Source organism: Schistocerca nitens, chromosome 5, assembly GCF_023898315.1.
Source record: "Schistocerca nitens isolate TAMUIC-IGC-003100 chromosome 5, iqSchNite1.1, whole genome shotgun sequence".
Lineage (NCBI taxonomy): Eukaryota > Metazoa > Arthropoda > Insecta > Orthoptera > Acrididae > Schistocerca > Schistocerca nitens.
In genome coordinates, this window is record NC_064618.1 from 201,200,556 (window position 1) to 201,219,565 (window position 19,010).

General features: G+C 44.3%; 1 protein-coding gene across 1 annotated transcript in view; it reads left to right on the forward strand.

Annotated features, from left to right (window-relative positions):
- Nucleotides 1-19,010, forward strand: part of LOC126259717 (uncharacterized) — a 35,411-nt gene that overhangs the window by 14,687 nt on the left and 1,714 nt on the right. The gene's annotated exons all lie outside the window — the stretch shown is intronic.

A 19,010-nucleotide genomic window follows, 5' to 3' on the forward strand; every position in this document is an offset into this window, starting at 1 on the left:
GAGACCAACGTGCGTCTCGAATCACTGTAGCACACTTCTGGCCCTGTGAAAAAGTTATACTATTGGAAGATGCAGTCGACGTGGTAGAAGACATCAGCCGTGAGGACGCAGGGCGTCCGCAGTTATGTTCAAGTAGTTCACGTGTGTCAAGGTATCTTCGATTATTACTAGAGGTTCAATGGAATCCAGGTGAATGTTCTCTTACTACTTTTACTCTTTACTGGCTTCTCCACTCTTCAACAATTGTCATGTATTCCTATTCGCCAGCATTCATGACAGCGGTTTCCCTTTACTCTCGCTCTGCTTGTTAATCTCGGTCGTCGGCGCGTCTTGCTTCCTGGTGGCGACGATTCCAGGGTTGCTTTTATCCATCGTCCTTGCTCCATTCTCCGTACCTGGGCACTGAAGAACTCTATCCCCAATCTTTTGCACGACTGGTTGCTCCGTATCCATTATCTCCCTAATTTCCTTTTCTCCGCTCTGTCATGTATATCCTGGCTGCTCTCCTTATACCATCCATCTCTGCTACCTATATTCTGCTTCTCTGCCGCTCCCACAGGATCCATTGTTCTCCACCATATGTTAGTATACGTTCCAATACTGTTTGCAGAATCTTCTTCTTTGTTTCTTTTGATATTGCCCGCCTACACAGAACTCCATTTAGTATTTTAATTGCCCCTCTTGCCTGCTGAATCCTGCGTTCTACATCTGCTTCACAGCTTCCCGGGGAATGGATAATTTCCCTACGTATTTAAACTGTTTTACTGCTTCAATAGTTCCGCGAGGCAGTATTACATACCTTCCATCTCCTCCCACTTCTAGATATTCTGTTTTGCTCATATTTATCCTAATCCCGCCTCTTTCAGATGCTTCCATTAACTTCTTTATCATAAATTTGACATCCTCTCTATTTTGTGCCGACAGTACCCGATCATCGGCAAATAATAATGAGTATATAGCACCACTCTGGAAATGATACGCCATACGTGCTCTTGACTAATTCCACAGTTCCAATATATAAAGCATATGTAGTTTGAGCAGGGTCAGTGACCTGCAGCCGTGTCTAAGCTCTCTCGATGTTTGGAATATCTCACGGAACTTTCCCCCTACTTTAACTGCTGCTTACAATTGGAGATTCTTTGAATTCAGGATACCTGTTATGCTTCTACGCCCTTATACTCCATCGCTTCTCATAGTCCGTTGAGGTGAAAGGAATCACACGCTTTTTATAAATCAACAAATATTAGGTGTACCTCTTGGTACTTAAAACACACCTTCTCACTTACTTGTGTAAGGCTAAAAATATCCATACAAGATCGCCCAACTATGAAACGTACTTGTTTCTCTCGTACCTTTCCTTCAATCTTATCCTCCAGTCTTTTATTCAGTTCAGTTCTCCACAGGTTAATATTGCGCCCACCAACCCGCGCCCGAGGCGCAGTGGATGATTCGACCACCTGTTGGCCAGGATGTCGGTGTAACCGGACAGGACCATGGGCCGCGCTTACACCAGAAACATAATTTATCCAACCGGGCGACAGGTTTCCAAGATTAACTGTCCAATGTCCGCAGTCTCAAGTGCGGAGCTTCATGTTCAGTAATGCGCTCTGAACAATGGACTCCGAAATAGTTGTACCCACACAAGCACAGGTATTGAAGATCGCCGCCCGTCCAGACTAATACCCAATTCGTATCTGCATCGCTAATTTACATTCCCTACCACGTCACGTGCCTGCAGCGCCACCATGTGGCATTCAATCTGGCGTGGCGAGTCGTCATAATTGTTTCGTTCACCAGGATATTTGGAGATTTGTATTACGAAGTGCGTAACAGCTATAGTTCTCTTTTGGGAACCACATTTTAACTGCATAGTAACACAATCTGTGCGCCTAGCATAAAAGGACGTCCACAGTATGTCGTGTGTAGCAAGGAACATAAAGCGATCACGTCCGGGCTGTGGAAGCGTTTTCCTATTCCAGTCACCTCTTTTTATCACAAATGCCTGAGTTTTGAAGGCTGGTCATATGTTGCAGATCGAGTCTTATTTTGGTCATCATATTTTTTCTTGATTGTTTGTAAGTGTTAATTACCATAATAGCACTTTTTGTCATGTCAAATTAATTATCATGGGTACAACGGTCACAAATCCTCATCGGAGTAAAATTTGAAACAGCTCAAAAATTTTTGCTGCAGTAATTGAAAATTAGTGTTTTTCTTACAGTCTGGATGTATAGTCCGTTATGTAAGATCATGGTTGGAATTAGATACTGCAAGATATCACCTCAGTTCTTTCAGAGCTCGATAGAGGGAGTCTTTGTCCTCCATGCAATGTCCATAAACCATTAATTTGTTTTCATTCTTGATTGAAACACACAAGAAGAGACGTGAGTGCAGCTTATGCGTCGCTGTGTTTTTCTGTAGACATCCCAAAGGTCCGAAAATGAGTAATGCGGTGGCGTCCAAGTATATGGGGAATTCAGTCATTTTTACAAAAATGGGTAACATGCTACGAATTGGTTAAAAACGTGGATGACTCTGAAAACGTCTCTCAGTCGGTAAAGTGACTCCAAAAGTGGAAATAATTGTTACTAATGTTTTCCGGGAAACCCATTCTTAACACTGCGTCAAGCGAAATTCACTTTGAAACAGCTGTTAACGCAAATTCGACTCATTTGGAGGTCTCTTCCACATGCATACGTGGAAAGCTTGGTTTCAAGCATTCCTCTGCGATGCAAAGCAATTGTCGACGGTGTAGGTGACGGAAAGTATTATTAATTGTAAGTGCATTTTTCTTTTGTTCTTATATGATGTATTTATATGTTTTGGTTTATTTACAAATAAATTTTTCTACATATTAACCCTACTGCACTGTTACTTAACAGACTGTAAATGAATAGTAATAAAGGAAAAAAATTCAAAAAGAAATTGGTAGATACGGCTGGCATTTCAGTTTCTTCATAAAATCATGCAGATCTTCAACATCTTGACGGGATTAACAGACATATGTCTCAAATCTGTGACTATTATAGGCGGTCGAACAACCCCTCAAACTGTTCGTGCAGATGGTTGTTGTCTTGCAAACGTCTATATCTGTTGCCTCAGGGATCGAGACGTGGCTGCACGATCCGTTACAGCCATGTGGATAAGATGCCTGTCATTTCGACTACTAGTGATACGAGGCCGTTGGGTTCCAGCACGGCGTTCCGTATTACCCACCTAAACCCACCGATTCTGCATTCTGCTAACAGTCATTGGATCTCGACCAACGCGAGCAGCAATGTCGCAATACGATAAACCGCAATCGCGATAGGCTACAATCCGATCTTTATCAAAGTCGGAAACGTGATGGTACGCATTTCTCCTCCTTACATGAAGCATCACAACAACATTTCACCAGGCAAAGCCGGTCAACTGCTGTTTGTGTATGAGAAATCGTTTGGAAACTTTCCTCATGTCAGCACGTTGTAGGTGTCGCCACCGGCACCAACCTTGTGTGAATGCTCTGAAAAGCTAATCATTTGTATATCACAGCATCTTCGTCCTGTCAGTTAAATTTCGCGTCTGTAGCACGTCATCTTCGTGTCTTCGTGGTGTAGCAATTTTAATGGCCATTAGTATATATATATATTATTTTTATGATAAAAAGGGATGGAGGAACAGTTGTGTTAATTAATTTTTTTGCAAGTGAAGGCGGGCAGTATAAGGCCAATTAATGTAATATTTTTATTAGTTAGGTGCTACGAAGTGATTACATTATTATTCGTAATTTTTCACAATGCACAGATGACAAAGCTATGAGAGATGGAGCATTTGTTTGGGCTGGAGATGATGGGCAAGAAAATCGGACGATGTTTTTCGAAGGAAGGATCCCACCTATCACCTCAAACGATTTGAGAAAACTATTGTCTGCATGGATCAACAAGTTTGTACGGAAATTTATACTGACCTGTTCCCAGATGCACGTCTAGTGACTTCATCACTGTTCCGTACAGGTAACTGTACATGTTGTTGGTATCGGTATGTAGGAAATAGGACATGCGCTGAATTTCCTACGTTAGCTGTACTCAAAGAGAAAGAAAAAAAAATAATAAGTCTCAGTTTAATAATTAAAGTTCTGAAAGTTTAATGTGTCCTAAATGAACATTGCACATTCCTAAGTCTATTCGGTTAAGATACAAGTCTACTATAGTTAATAGGAAAAGCAGTTTGTTAATGCTTGGGTCTTATTTCCACTGAAGCATAGGAAACATCTTCCACTTCAAAAGTTTCCTGAAAAAGTAAATAGTGGCAACACACTATTGCAGTTCTCCAAACGTGTTTTATGTATCTTAAATATTTACCTCACTCTCTATTTCCAGCTTTTCACTCTTCTTTGTGGAACACGAGTAATTGTAATATCTGTTTTCAGGTTCTTTCTTGGCACTAAATGTTCGCTGCATACTGTAAGTCGTCCAAGACGTCTAAGGAAACAGTCCGATAACAGAACTGTAAATCGTTTAATCGCGGCCCACATACTTATCTTCTATCTCTCGAAACCGTGCGTCGTGATACAGGCATCAAAGAGAAATAAAAATTATTCAACAGCGAAATTTCATTGCGATGTTGATCACCGAGGGCGAGAGTGTATTGTCAACTATTTTCGTAATTCTTGTTGCAGTAGGTTATTGTTATAATTTATTTAGGACCTGACAAATCTCAATTTATTCAACCTTTTATTGGCGGCATTGTAGTCAGGCCATGTGGCGATTACTTCAGGTCATGTAAGCTACTGATTTGTTGCTGGTTCTAATTAGACATACGTTTCGTACTGGTTTTGTGTTCTAATTATGCGATGACGAGCGGAAACAGTTTAACTACTGCCCACTGCGAGAGAGAATGTCTCCAGCTGGTGTTGCGAGCAAAGTGAAACGTCCCCTTTGGAAAATTATTAATTACTGTGCTGGTAAACCTGTTACGTTATTTGATTTTTAAAACTGAACTTGCTCAGATATTTCTCTCTTTACTTATTCTGATCATCAATAAACTGACACACAATATTTTTAGCGCAACGCAATCTGACTTTCAATAATCCCTACAAAAGAATGGCCCTGACTAGCAATAACGTACACCTTTCATGAATCACTTACCTCACAAAAACCTTCGTTACTCGAACTACTGCAATACAGCGAGCACCAATACTGCCAGCTAAATAAAAGATTCTAACTACGGAAGGCACTAACTACTGATAGGCATAGTCAGCAAATGAAAGATTTTGATAGAGAACAATGTATTCACCTTAATAATGATATCAGTTCATGACATCCAGTCTTACAAATTCCCTTTTTCTGGCGGACACACGTCCAGATCGTCCGCTCTCAAAATTCTGCCATCTCTCTTCCCACATCCACCACTGCTGGCGGCTCACCTCCAACTGCACAACGCTACGCGCTGTTCACATCCAACTGCCCAACACTACAATAGAGAATATTCCAACAATGCCAACCAGCCATAGACTGCACACAGCACAGTCAGTGATTTTCATACAGAGCGCTACGTGGCGTTACCAACATAAAAACCTCAGCAGCCTACTTACGAAATGATACGGGTAGGAAGGCTTAGAAGCGGAGCAGAGGCAAGTGAGATTCGTTCTAGCGATGATAGAATGACGGAAGGAACTTCGACAAAAGGCCCGTTGTTATAGCTTGATACCTGTGAACGAAAATTTCAAAAACGGTGTAGGCGATCGGCTGCGCGCGTGCCGCTTCCATGAGCTTTTGTGGAAGTGACGGAAAGACGGTGAAACGACGTTTAGACGACAAGGTGTGGGACGTCCACGCCTCGTCACAGAATGTGGAGAGCGGAGGCATAACCCGCTCCATGACGCATCGTAGTTTCGGAGCAAACCGTTCAGCGCACATTGATGAACATAGGCTTCCACAATAGACGACCCAAGGACATCGCCAGTTATTGTTTCAGTGGACATGAAGTGATTGAGATTGGACTGCGGATCAATGGAAACGTGTCGCCTGGTTGAACGAATCTAGTTTTTTGCTGATGGTCGTTCCTGAAAAGCTGTCATTGAAGCGTGCGGTTGCTCTAGACACGTACTTCACATCGGAGGGACTCTGGTTGGGGCATCTGAGCTTCCATGGGGGCTTATGTTAGTAGACACCATGGCAGCTATGATCTACGTCAAATTTATTGCGGACCACTTTTACCAAATGGTTCAAATGGCTCTGAGCACTATGGGACTTAACATATGAGGTCATCAGTCCCCTAGAACTTAGAACTACTTAAACCTAACTAACCTAAGGACATCACACACATTCATGCCCGAAGCAGGATTCGAACCTGCGACCGTAGCAGTCTCACGGTTCCACTTTTACCCTTTCATCTTAGATTTGTTGCCCGATCGCGATGGTATATTCCAGCAGTATAGTTATCCGTGTTACAAGACAAGAATACTGTTGATCTCTAGGCTTGATATGAACCAGATGGAAGACATCTAGATTTGTGTCGGGAGCCAGCGAAGCGCCCACAAGCCACCGGCCTGTAAGAACTGCGAGACCAGTATGTAGACATCTAGTGCCGCCTACTCCTAGAAACCTAGCCACTGCTTTTCGAATCCATTGCACTCAGAATGGCTGCTGTATTGCGTTACAAAAGGTGGACCAACAAGCTATTAAGTAGGTGGTTATTGTAATTTCTTTTTCTGCTATACGTTACTGTTCTATAACACCAATACAGTATGGAGCTACTCTGATCTTCTCTCACGAGTTGCGATGTACTCGAAATAAGGTTGCACAGTTATCCAGAAAATATTTATTTTGTTATTAATCCAGTTACGGACCACAAAAATTTATTAATCACTTAATTTATTTCTGTCAGTGATGACCATAATAAACATGATAAGGTAGCTTGATGTACAATGTTTCCAAATTACATAAAACACAGAATCAAAAATTATTACAAGCGAACATGACAATATATCACTTGTCATGTCTGAATGTCAACGTGTAGGGCGCAATGATGCCCATGGTAGTCAATCTTTTATTATTTTGTGACAAACCTTGCACGTCTGATTACTGTTACTGTACCATCTACATGCACAATGACACGAATTATGTAGTAAAGTGGTTTTACTCAGGTACGGATATGTCATCATGTTTGCTAATAATGGTTTTTGATTCTGTATTTTATATTATTTGGAGAAATTGTACATCAAGCTACCTCTCTATGTTTATTATTTTTTGGTCTGGAGATGGTCATCGTTGACCGTAATTGATTACCTGATTAACAAAACTTTTGTGACTAGATTTCTAATAAAATAAACTGATCTTCTCTGTTATATTCTGCAATGGTCAAAGAAATTAGAGGATTAGCCGAGTTACTAAACTACTCAGAACACCCTTCCTCTGCTGGGAAACGAATACTGAAATTTACTGTGGGTATTCAAATAATTTATTCTCTTTTTTTTATGTATGAGTTTCATTTCTACTAGAGATTCAACCCATTCAGATGTCGATGAATAACGTGGTCAATCTTTGTTCTTGTCAAACAGAACACGAGTGATGCCGTCCCAGTTCTAGAGTAAGGCGCAACTTGCGACTCGCGTGTCTACCGGGGTTGCAGGTGAACTGGACAGCATTTTTCATCAGCCTGTACGATTGATGAGCTCAGTAGCAACCCAGAAAAAACGTCCCTTTCAGGGTAAATCGAGAAATATTAACCGATCGGCTGATTATGTATAAAACAGTCCGGGAAGTAACTGATTGACAAGAGCATGACATCTAACTCAAATGAAACACCGTCCTCAAATTCCGCGTGGTCGTGTTAAATACATACACAAACATTACCGATAAACTGTTGATAAACTGAACCCTGCGCTCGTGAAGAATAAGATAAATTTATAATTCGACCACCTAACTTCCGCAGCACGGATCAACTCATACACGTAGTCAAATGGAACGGTATGCAGTACAAGAAGGATCAAAAATGGTTCAAATGGCTCTGAGCACTATGGGACTTAACATCTGTGGGCATCAGTCCCATAGAACGTAGAAATACTTAAACCTAACTAACCCAAGGACATCAAACACATCCATACCCGAGGCAGGATTCGAACCTGCGAGCGTAGTGGTCACGCGGTTCCAGGCTGAAGCGCCTAGAATCGCACGGCCACACCGGCCGGCCAAGAAGGATCGAATGAATTGATTTATTATTGGAAGTATATGGGAATATATGTTCCGACAGAACTGAAAATGAACACGTACCTCCCATAAGTCGTTTCATGTGGTCTAACGCTGAACACATTAGTATACTCTTACTTGCGCAATATTAGCTCACTATATTTTTGTTTGTTTTCTGGAAAAGTGAAAAAAAGCAAGGAGGTAATTTAAAGATTAAATATCATTTTGAAGCCAAATCTTCCAGACTGTTAGGTCCCGTCACGTTCACGTACAGTTTCTTCTAAACAGCCGACGTTTGGGCCCCACTGCTAGGGACTTATTCAGGGTCTTACGGTGTTCGCGGTTAGGTAACAGGGAACATCATGCTGGCAGCATCCTTTCATAAGGACACAGGTAATTTTCACAAACTGAAACATGGTCGCGTATGGAACAGTGATCCAGAAAGTGTAGAATACATTTCTCTTTATTTCATATCTTTGATCATTTTCTTTCAAACTCTGAAGGTGGAATGTGTAAAATACAGGTAGCGAAAGGCTATTCACAATATGTACAGAAACCAGATGGCAGTTATAAGAGTCGAGGGGAACGAAAGGGAAGCAGCTGTTGAGAAGGGGTTTGTAGCCTATTCCTGATGTTCTTTAATCTGCATACTGAGCAAGCAGTAAAGTAAACAAAAGAAAAATTTGGAGTAGGAATGAAAATCCATGGAGAAGAAATAGAAACTTTGATATTGGCCAAAGACATTGTAATTCTGTCAGAGACTGCAAAGGACCTGGGAGAGCTGCTGATCGGAATGGACAGTGCCTTGAAAGGAGGATATAATATGAACATCAACAAAAGCAAAACGAGAGTAATGGAATGTAATCGAATTAAATCAGGAGATGCTGAGAGAATTAGGTTAGGAAATGAGACACTTAAAGTAGTAGAATAGTTTTTCTATTTGAGAAACAAAGTAACTGATGGTTGTCGAAGTAGGGAGGATATAAAATGTAGACTGGTTATGGCAAGGGAAGCATTTCTGAAGAAGAGAAATTTGTTAACATCGAGTATAGATTTAACTGACAGGAAGTAGTTTCTGAAAGTATTTGTATGGAGTGTGGCCAGGTATTGAAGTGAAACATGCACGATAACTAGTTTAGACAAGAAGAGAATAGAAATTTTCGAAATACGGTGCTACAGGAGAATGCTGAAGATTAGATGGCTACATCACGTAACTAATGAGGAGGTAGTGAGTAGAATTGGGGAGAATAGGAATTTATGGCACAACTTGACTAGAAGAAGGAATCGCTTGATACGAGACGTTCTGAGGCATCATGGGATCACCAGTTTAGTATTGAAGGGAAGCGTGGAGGGTAAAAATCGTAGAGGGAGACCAAGAGATGAATACACTAAGCAGATTCTGAAGGATCTAGATTGGACTAGTTATTCGGAGATGAAGAGGCTTCCACAGGACAGAATATCATGGAGAGATGCATCAGACCGGTTTTTGGACTGAAGACCACAATCACAACAACGTGATCACAATCTTGTTAGGTACTCAGATTACCGGTTTTGGTCTGTTTTTAAAACAGTTCTGAAGATGACCGTTTCTGACCGAAACCGGTAATCTGAGGACGCAACAAATTTGTGATCACAGTTGTAAAATTAAAAAAAAATATTATACAGGTAATTTTCTTTCCTGGTCTTTGCCAACGAGGCTTCTTTTCCGTTTCTAATGATCTTGACCTCGACGAGGCGATAACCATAACCTTCCATCCTTGTCGCCCGTCCCCATAGCCCTCCCTCTGTTCCATACATGATTCACATACTACTCCGTGCTGAAATGTGTAGACAGTTAATGGGACTCTTCCCGAGCGATTATCGGATGATTTCGGCCCTGTAATAAAAAATCGTGCAGAAGAGCAATGCCTCCGAATTTTTTATGTGAAAACTCATAGAGATTTTGAAATAAAAAGAAATTCATTTCCTCTCTACATCTTTACCCTTCAAGTCTACATATCTATTTCTCAACAAATTCATCTGGCGACGAACATATTTCTCCTACCGAGAGACCAGTTTGTTGATAGCGCCACTGTTGGATGTTTGGGTTTGTTGATGAAGCCACAACATCATCTTTGCTTGCATCGCTTCACCGCTATCAAAGTGAAGATTTCGAAGGTGTTTTTTAAGTTTCTGGTAACAGATGAAAATAGGATGGGGAAAGTCGGGACTATAAGAAGGATGATTTTTGAGGGAGAAGCCCAGGCGTTGCGTTGCTGCAAATGTCGCAGCGCTCGTGTGTGGTCTGGCATTGTCGGGCTGAAGGAAAGCGTGCCTCATGTGTGGAAGAACGCTTCCTGCAGTTAGAAAGTCGATTACAGCACGCCATTTCTCACACACCGACACATATATGTCACACACCACCATGTCACTTGCTGCAATTCAGAGTCCTCTAGCGGCAGAAGGTTGTGGGAAAGTTGACAGAGTATATATATATATATATATATATATATATATATATATATATATATATATATATATATATATATATATACAACAAGTGTATGTGTCCCGTTAATAAAACCCGTTCTTCAATTAACCTCACAGCAAGAAATCACACAGGATCAAATCTAGTGATCTTAGTGGACACTCAGTTTTTAATGATCGGCAATTAATTCGGTTTTCTCGAAAAGTGTTACGGACTAGCTGACCTCATGAGCAATGTGACGTGGAGCTCCATCGTGCATTAAAACAGTTGAGTCCAAAGCACCTATCTCCTGAAAGCCGCGGATCACATTTTGGCGAAACTGATCACAGGAACGTGGGCCGTTCACGGTGCATGCCCTTTGTCCTCGAGCGTCCGAGTTTCTCAAAGAAAACTGGACCCACAATGGACTCTCTCGAGAAGCTGCAACACACAGTGACGCATTCGCTACGGAGGGGAACATCATGAAAGTTCGTTGGCGTTGAAAATCACCAGATGCAACAATTTTGAGTGTTCAAATGGCTCTGAGCACTATGGGACTTAACAGCGGATGTCATCAGTCCCCTAGAACTTAGAACTTCTTAAACCTAACTAACCTAAGGACACACACATCCATGCCAGAGGCAGGTTTCGAACCTGCGACCGTAGCGGTCGCGCGGTTCCAGACTGAAGCGCCTAGAACTGCTCGGCCACTCCGGCCGGCCTTTTGAGTGTTCACTGATACACTGAGCGTACAGTGTGCGTCATTGTTCCACAACGCGTTCCAAGGCCACATGTCATCAACTTCAAATCTTGCAAGAAACGCAAGAGCCAAGCGTACCCGAATGTCTGAGTCACTTGGCAAAAGTTGGTCAGCAGTGTGAAGTTTCTACTGCTACCACTTCACAATGTTCGCAGCACCTTCCGAACAATGGACCATGAAATGTTCAGCTATCGTTACCCAGCTTGCACTACTTGAAGATCGTATATTGCGTCCAAAATTCTCAGTCTCGGCAACAGTAATTTCTTCCGTTGTTTGTGGCACAACTGATTGTATGCCTCTCTCACGAGCAGTTCCCAAATTGCCAATTAATTCAAATTTCCTAATCGTGTTCTTCGACCTCGTATTCCCTGAACGCATCGATATTCGTGAGGAGCAGCAATATTGTAGCTGTTGATTTGATAAAACAGCCTTACCTCGTCCAGGCCCATGTTGACTGTCTGCAACTATAATGACCACTGATGCTTGTGAAAGTCCCACGTCGCCATACCACTACCGGCGCCTAACGGCAAGTCATGCCACTGACACTACTACCAGAGTAAATCTTGGAGCGCACAGTTTGAGCATCATCCATATAATGTTGAGGATCCGTACGGTAAAGTTTTCCGTCGGTTTCAAGTAGCGAAAGTTTAATTACAACAGCCCTGTACAATGCGCTAACGCCTGTTGCTGTTGCTACCTTTCATGCCAATGTGCACTTGCAGACTCGCCAGATACACTATTACAATGGTTTCCAGAACAATGCTTAACTTGTAGTATCATTAATTTACGATTTTTCAAACCTATGTCTTCTTAGAAGCATTTTATTGCAAAGCAGGAGCAATGGAACGTTACAAAAATCCCCAGAATCCTCTGCAAAGCCTCTGTCAAGAAAAACGACGGAGTGTTGAAGTTTAAGGTCAGGATTGAATCATACATCACCTATGGCGATGGGACTATGCTTAGTTCTAGAGATCAGGTCTGTAGATGGTGAAATGGAGAGAAGACTTACTCACGAGAGATCAGAAAACAGCACTGCAGCACCGTAACGAGAGATATGCGAACGGAAAATGTCTTGTGCCAGTCTTGAACCAAGCAGGTTGCTCCTTCTAGAGTCATAATCTTGGGTAATCACAGCAGTCATCGTGTGCCACTAGTCACACTAGAATCTTGGCACTCACTGATCCAGGTGTCCTTCTGTGGATTTCTGAAAAAATGAACAGTTTAATACCATCAGTTTCCCTCTGAACAGCTGACACCGCACTTCGAGTTCCCTTGCCACTGACTTTCGTCGTGTCCGTTTCCTTCCCAATGTACTAATTCTTTTCTGGCTGGTATGGTTGATGGTTCTTCATATCTGTGGTGTCACCGCTAGACACCACACTTGCTAGGTGGTAACTTAAATCGGCCGCGGTCCTGTAGTACATGTCGGACCCGCGTGTCGCCACTGTGTATTCGCAAACGTAGCGCCACCACAGGGCAGGTCACAAGACACGGACATGACCTCGCCCCAGTTGTACGGACGACATAGCTTGCGACTAGACCTACCAAGTATTCCTCTCATTTGCCGAGAGACAGTTTAAATAGCCTTCAGCTAGTCCATCGCTACTACCTAGCAAGGCGCCATGTGTATCATTGCTAATTGCTTACTACTATGCAAGAGATGTATTTCAACAAGAACAAGACTACATTAAAGTTAAGTATATTAAAATCTCTCTTCTTTTCTTTATAGTTTTCATCCAGTCTCCTGTTTCAGAAATTACGCCCGTCTGCGTTAGTTTCGCGTGCACCTAGCCACTCATTGTGTCGAGACCTTAGGGAATCGACACAACAATAATTTGGCGCCGAGGAGTGGTGCCGCGCCCACGTTGCAGTCTTTGTGTTATACTTGCTCTAATTTGCTTGAGTCATGGCTTCGCCGCATTCTCCAGATGTACTGTCCGAATTTTTTCGCTTGCAGAATCAGCAGACGCAGGCGTTATTGGAAGCCCTTGGACAGCTCGTCCAGGGTCAACGTGCGCTGCAAACCGATGCGGCGGCAGCCGCTTCATCGCTACCGCAGCCACACAACGCTGTCGCACCGCCATTTAGGCCCTTTGAGGCCCATAACGAAAGCTGGACTGAGTGGGCCGATCAGTTCCGGTTCCACCTCACAGCTTATGGAATTCAAGGTAAAGAGCGGCAGCCGTTTTTGCTTTCTTGTGTCGGTGTGTCTACCTACCGTGTGATAGTGAAATTGTTTCCCCGACGCGACGTCGCAACTCTGTCCTACGAAGAAATTTTGTCTGCTTTAGATGCCTATTTCAAAGAAACAGTAAATGTAGTTGCCAAACGGTATACGTTTTTTCGTACAAAACGTACGGCCGGTCAGACTAACAGGGAGTGGGTTGCAACTTTGCAAGGCCTTACTAGAGACTGCGCGTTTGCCTGTGAATGTGGCCTCCCATATTCAGATACTATGGTGCGTGATGCAATTGCACAGAACGTTTCTGATGTTCGCATAAGGGAACAGATTTTGAAACTAGTTAATCCCTCCCTGCAACAAGTGATAGACATATTGGACAGGCAAGACACACTTGACTTTGCTCAGGAATCATTTGAAACTTCGCCAGCAGTGTGTCACATTAATCGGCCCGCCGGGCCCGCTGCACGGGACGCTAAGCGGCCCTCGCGCCCGACTTCGCTGCGGCCGCCTAGCTTGCAACCACGTGCGCCGCGTAAGCAAGCAAATGCAGTGAAATCTTGCCCGCGGTGTGCCACTAGACATTCGCGTGAACATTGCCCGTCACGCCAAGCTATTTGCTTTTACTGTCACAAGAAAGGACATGTACAAAGTGTTTGCCAGAAAAAGTTAAGATCAGACAATCACACAAATTCCAGGCCCTTTGCTTCGCGCCGGAATCGCACCCAGGACAATCAGGCTCGTGGACCTTCGCCCATGGACATTCATGTAGTTCATGCCCACCCGTCCAGTGACACTTTAGCTAACAGTGACTGTGTTCGTCCCACCCAAAGTGTGCGTCGACGTCGCCGGAAATCCCGTAAAGTTGCAAGTGCTTCTGGACCTGTATCAGTTCAAATTGCACGAGACAGTCGCTCTTGTCGTCAACAAGACAATAAACTTTTTGTGGACTTAGACTTTGCAGGACAAGTGATACCATTCCAGCTCGATACCGGAGCTGCAGTTTCCTTGCTCAATCACGACACGTACAAACAACTGGGCGCCCCGCCATTGCGTGCCGCAAATGTTACGTTAACTAGTTACTCAGGACAGCACATACCTGTGTTAGGACAGTGCAGCCTTATTGCAACATACAAGGGACAGACAAAACTTGTGTCATTTTATGTTCTTCGTTCCTCTAGTGCCGTGAACTTGTTTGGTTTAGATTTGTTTCAATTGTTTAATTTGTCTATAGTGAATCAGGTCCTATCAGTGAATCAGACTGTGCCTTCCGCCAGTGTTTCTAGTCTTTGTGAAGAATTTGCAGACATTTTTGCACCGGGCCTTGGTTGCGCTAAGAACTATGAAGCGCATTTGGAACTGAAAGACAACGCGCAACCAAAATTTTTCAGAGCGCGCAATGTTCCCCACGCATTGCGTGATGAGGTCGCAAAAACATTAGCCGAATTAGAATCTCAAGGTGTAATTGAACGTGTGCAGGCTTCTCTCTGGGCCTCACCCTTAGTAATTTTGCCAAAACCTTCCGGAAAACTGAGACTTTGCGTGGACTTCAAGGCAACTGTGAATCCCCAACTAGTGACTGCTACTTTTCCTTTGCCCCGCCCGGAAGACCTTTTTGACAAACTGTGCCCGGGAAATTATTTTTCAAAATTGGACCTAGCAGATGCGTACTTGCAAATACCTGTGGACGAAGAATCCCAGCGCGTCTTAGTGGTCCACACGCATCTTGGCTTGTATCGCTTCAAAAGACTGCCATTCGGGTGTGCATCCGCCCCTGCTTTGTTTCAGCAATATTTACAACCTATTTGTGCGTCGGTCCCTACTGCTGCGAACTATCTGGACGATATTGGGATCTCAGGAAAGACAGAAGCCGAACATTTGCAGAATCTCCGGACCTTATTTCAGGTCTTGCGTCAGAATGGTCTTCGCTTGAGGAAGGACAAATGTGTGTTTTTTGCTCGTGACTTACCGTACCTGGGCCATGTCCTTAACGCCCAAGGTATACATCCGAGTCCAGAGCTCCTTCGTGCCATTCAGGACTTGCCGTCACCGCAGAACTTAAAACAGCTACAGAGTGTGCTGGGTAAGGTAAATTATTATCATCGATTTGTGCGCAATGCTTCTTCCATTTCAGCTCCGCTTCATCGCTTACGCCGTACAGGTGTTCCGTTCGTCTGGACGACGGAATGCGAACGCGCCTTTCGCCAGTTGAAATCGGCGTTACTTTCAAATACTTGCCTTACGCCATTCGATCCCCGAAAACCCCTTTTGTTGATGGTCGATGCATCGGATTTCGGGATCGGTGCTGTGCTTGCGCACAAGGATGGCTCGCATGATCGCCCTATTGCCTTTGCGTCCAAATTGCTCTCATCTGCGCAAAGAAATTATTCACAAATAGAGAAGGAAGCTTTGGCTCTTGTGTTTGGTGTAACAAAGTTTCACGATTTCTTGTATGGTCGTCACTTTACAATCATCACGGACCACAAACCTTTGACATCGCTTTTTCATCCGAACAAACCTGTACCTCCACGTACAGCGCAGAAAGTCATTCGCTGGTCTCTTTTTCTCTCGCAGTACCGCTACGATATCTTGTATCGGTCCACTGCTAAGCACGGAAACGCTGATGCGTTGTCCCGTTTGCCTGTTGCTGAGGATAGAGCATTCGATTCTTCCGAACTTGCTTGCATGTTCATTGATTCGGAAGCCGATGACGTGGTCGCATCGTTTCCGATTGATTTTCGTCGTGTCGCTACTGCCACAGCTGCTGACCCTGTCCTTGCTTCCGTTTTGCGTTTTGTTGCTACGCAATGGCCCTGGTCAAAGTCACGGATCGCGGATCCTTTGGTTCGCCGTTATTTTGCTCACAAGGAGAGACTTTTTGTCCGACGTGGTGTTTTGTTGTTGCGTTCCGATAATGATCAATCCCGAGTCGTGGTCCCACGATCGTTGCAGTCCTCTGTCTTAAAGCTTCTTCACCAAGGACATTGGGGTATCGTGCGAACGAAACAACTTGCTCGACAGCACTGTACTTGGTTCGGAATCGATGCTGCGATTACGAAAATGTGCTCCTCTTGCGTGGCGTGTGCCGAACAACAATCCGCACCGCCGCGGAAATTCTTTGCATGGCCGAAAGCCACTTCCCCTTGGCAACGCTTGCACATCGATTTTGCTGGTCCATTCTGGAATGCTCGATGGTTGGTTGTGGTCGATGCTTTCAGTAATTTTCCTTTTGTTGTCCGGATGTCTTCCACGACGTCTTCTGCCACAATCCAAGCCTTGTCTGCTATCTTTTGCATTGAGGGTCTTCCGCAGACTATTGTTTCCGACAATGGCCCACAATTCATGTCCGCAGAATTTCAGTCGTTCTGCAAGGCCAATGGTATTCAACATCTGACATCCGCGCCGTTTTCGCCTCAGTCAAACGGTGCCGCTGAACGATTGGTCCGGACTTTCAAGTCGCAGATGTTGAAGTTGAAAGAGTCGCATTCTCGGGAGGACGCTTTGTTGCTCTTTTTGTCCTCATATCGCTCTCAGCCCCGCGATGGTCGCTCGCCGGCTGAGTTGCTCCATGGTCGTCCTCATCGAACTCTGATGTCTTTGCTGCATCCGCCACATCAGGTTCCTGTGCAGCGGCAGACTCCTGCTTTTGCTCCTGGCGACGTTGTCTATTATCGCAACTATCGCGGTTCACAGCGTTGGCTCGCAGGGCGCATTCTTCGCTGCCTCGGCCGCGCGATGTATTTGGTTTTGGGGGCCTCTGGTGAGGTGCGTCGGCATCTCAATCAGCTGCGCCTCTGTCGTCGCCTGGGTTCTGCCGCTCCCCGTCTGCTTTCAGCGACGGAGCCGTCCGGTCAGCGCCTTGGGGACCCATCTACTGGCTCGCCTCATCCCCAGGTGTTACCGACGATGCCTTCCATTTTGCCTCATGGCGTCGCGCCGCCGCAGCCGCCGCCGGCGCCGCCAGCAGCGGCCGCTTCGCTGCAGCCGCCTCGCGCCTCCCTGGGTCACGCGCCGCCGCTTGCTTCCCGTGACCAGCCGTCCTCCGCCATGGACCTCTTGCCCGCTCCGGACCAGATGTCGTCTTCGCCCGTCGGGTGCTCCGACCACATGGAGGTCGACCCCGCGGCTCCTCTTATATCATTCCGTGCGCAAACACCTCATGTTGACGTGCACCCTGGACTAGGTTTGCAGGCGTTTCCTAGCTCCCCTCGGACCGAATGGCCGGGTGCGGGTGGCACAGCCTCGCCTGTTGTTAGGCTCCCCACCTCATCGCATACGTCAACATGGGGTCCTCCCCACGGCGGGCGGAAGCCTTATCTCACGACCGTTCGCCGATTTGCGGGGGAGGAATGTGGTGTCACCGCTAGACACCACACTTGCTAGGTGGTAACTTAAATCGGCCGCGGTCCTGTAGTACATGTCGGACCCGCGTGTCGCCACTGTGTATTCGCAAACGTAGCGCCACCACAGGGCAGGTCACAAGACACGGACATGACCTCGCCCCAGTTGTACGGACGACATAGCTTGCGACTAGACCTACCAAGTATTCCTCTCATTTGCCGAGAGACAGTTTAAATAGCCTTCAGCTAGTCCATCGCTACTACCTAGCAAGGCGCCATGTGTATCATTGCTAATTGCTTACTACTATGCAAGAGATGTATTTCAACAAGAACAATACATTAAAGTTAAGTATATTAAAATCTCTCTTCTTTTCTTTATAGTTTTCATCCAGTCTCCTGTTTCAGAAATTACGCCCGTCTGCGTTAGTTTCGCGTGCACCTAGCCACTCATTGTGTCGAGACCTTAGGGAATCGACACAACAATATCCCTTTACAAAAATAAAGAAAAATCATAAATTATCGTAATTATTATTGAATAACATAAGCTATTTGTTACTTTTTCAAGTTACCAATCGCTCACATTCTTAACTAACGCAACGTGGTAGCTATATATTAGTATGTAGTTGGTATTTTCTGATTTGTTTTGGGGTTAGTTATTTACTTCAATAAAAGACATCAACACATGGAGGAAGGTCAGAAATCATGTCACATGTTGTTAATGCAATACATGCATCATCAGTCTTTTGGTTTATATTGTTAGAAATGGATGCAGTAAGAGGTTCCAGGGGTTGCGTTGCCATGAATTACTTAAAAGTTAGCGTTGGCACTCACAAGATATTTTTTTACTATCTTGTGGACAGCTATTGATATGGTGACAATTTCATCTCCTTCTGCTTTACATTTCTCCAATATTCTTTCATGTTGTAAACAACGTGTCCCTATTTTCTGCCTTCAGACCGCTTCACAGATCGTCTATATCTACTTCTGTCTTGGAAATTTTCTAAATTTACCGCTTTCCTTCTCAAAAGACGCCTCTGTTTTGTTTCTTCTGCTTTTATGTTGTGTATTCATAAATAATTTTCAGCTTCCGGATCCAGTGTGTTTTTAGGTGTTTTAA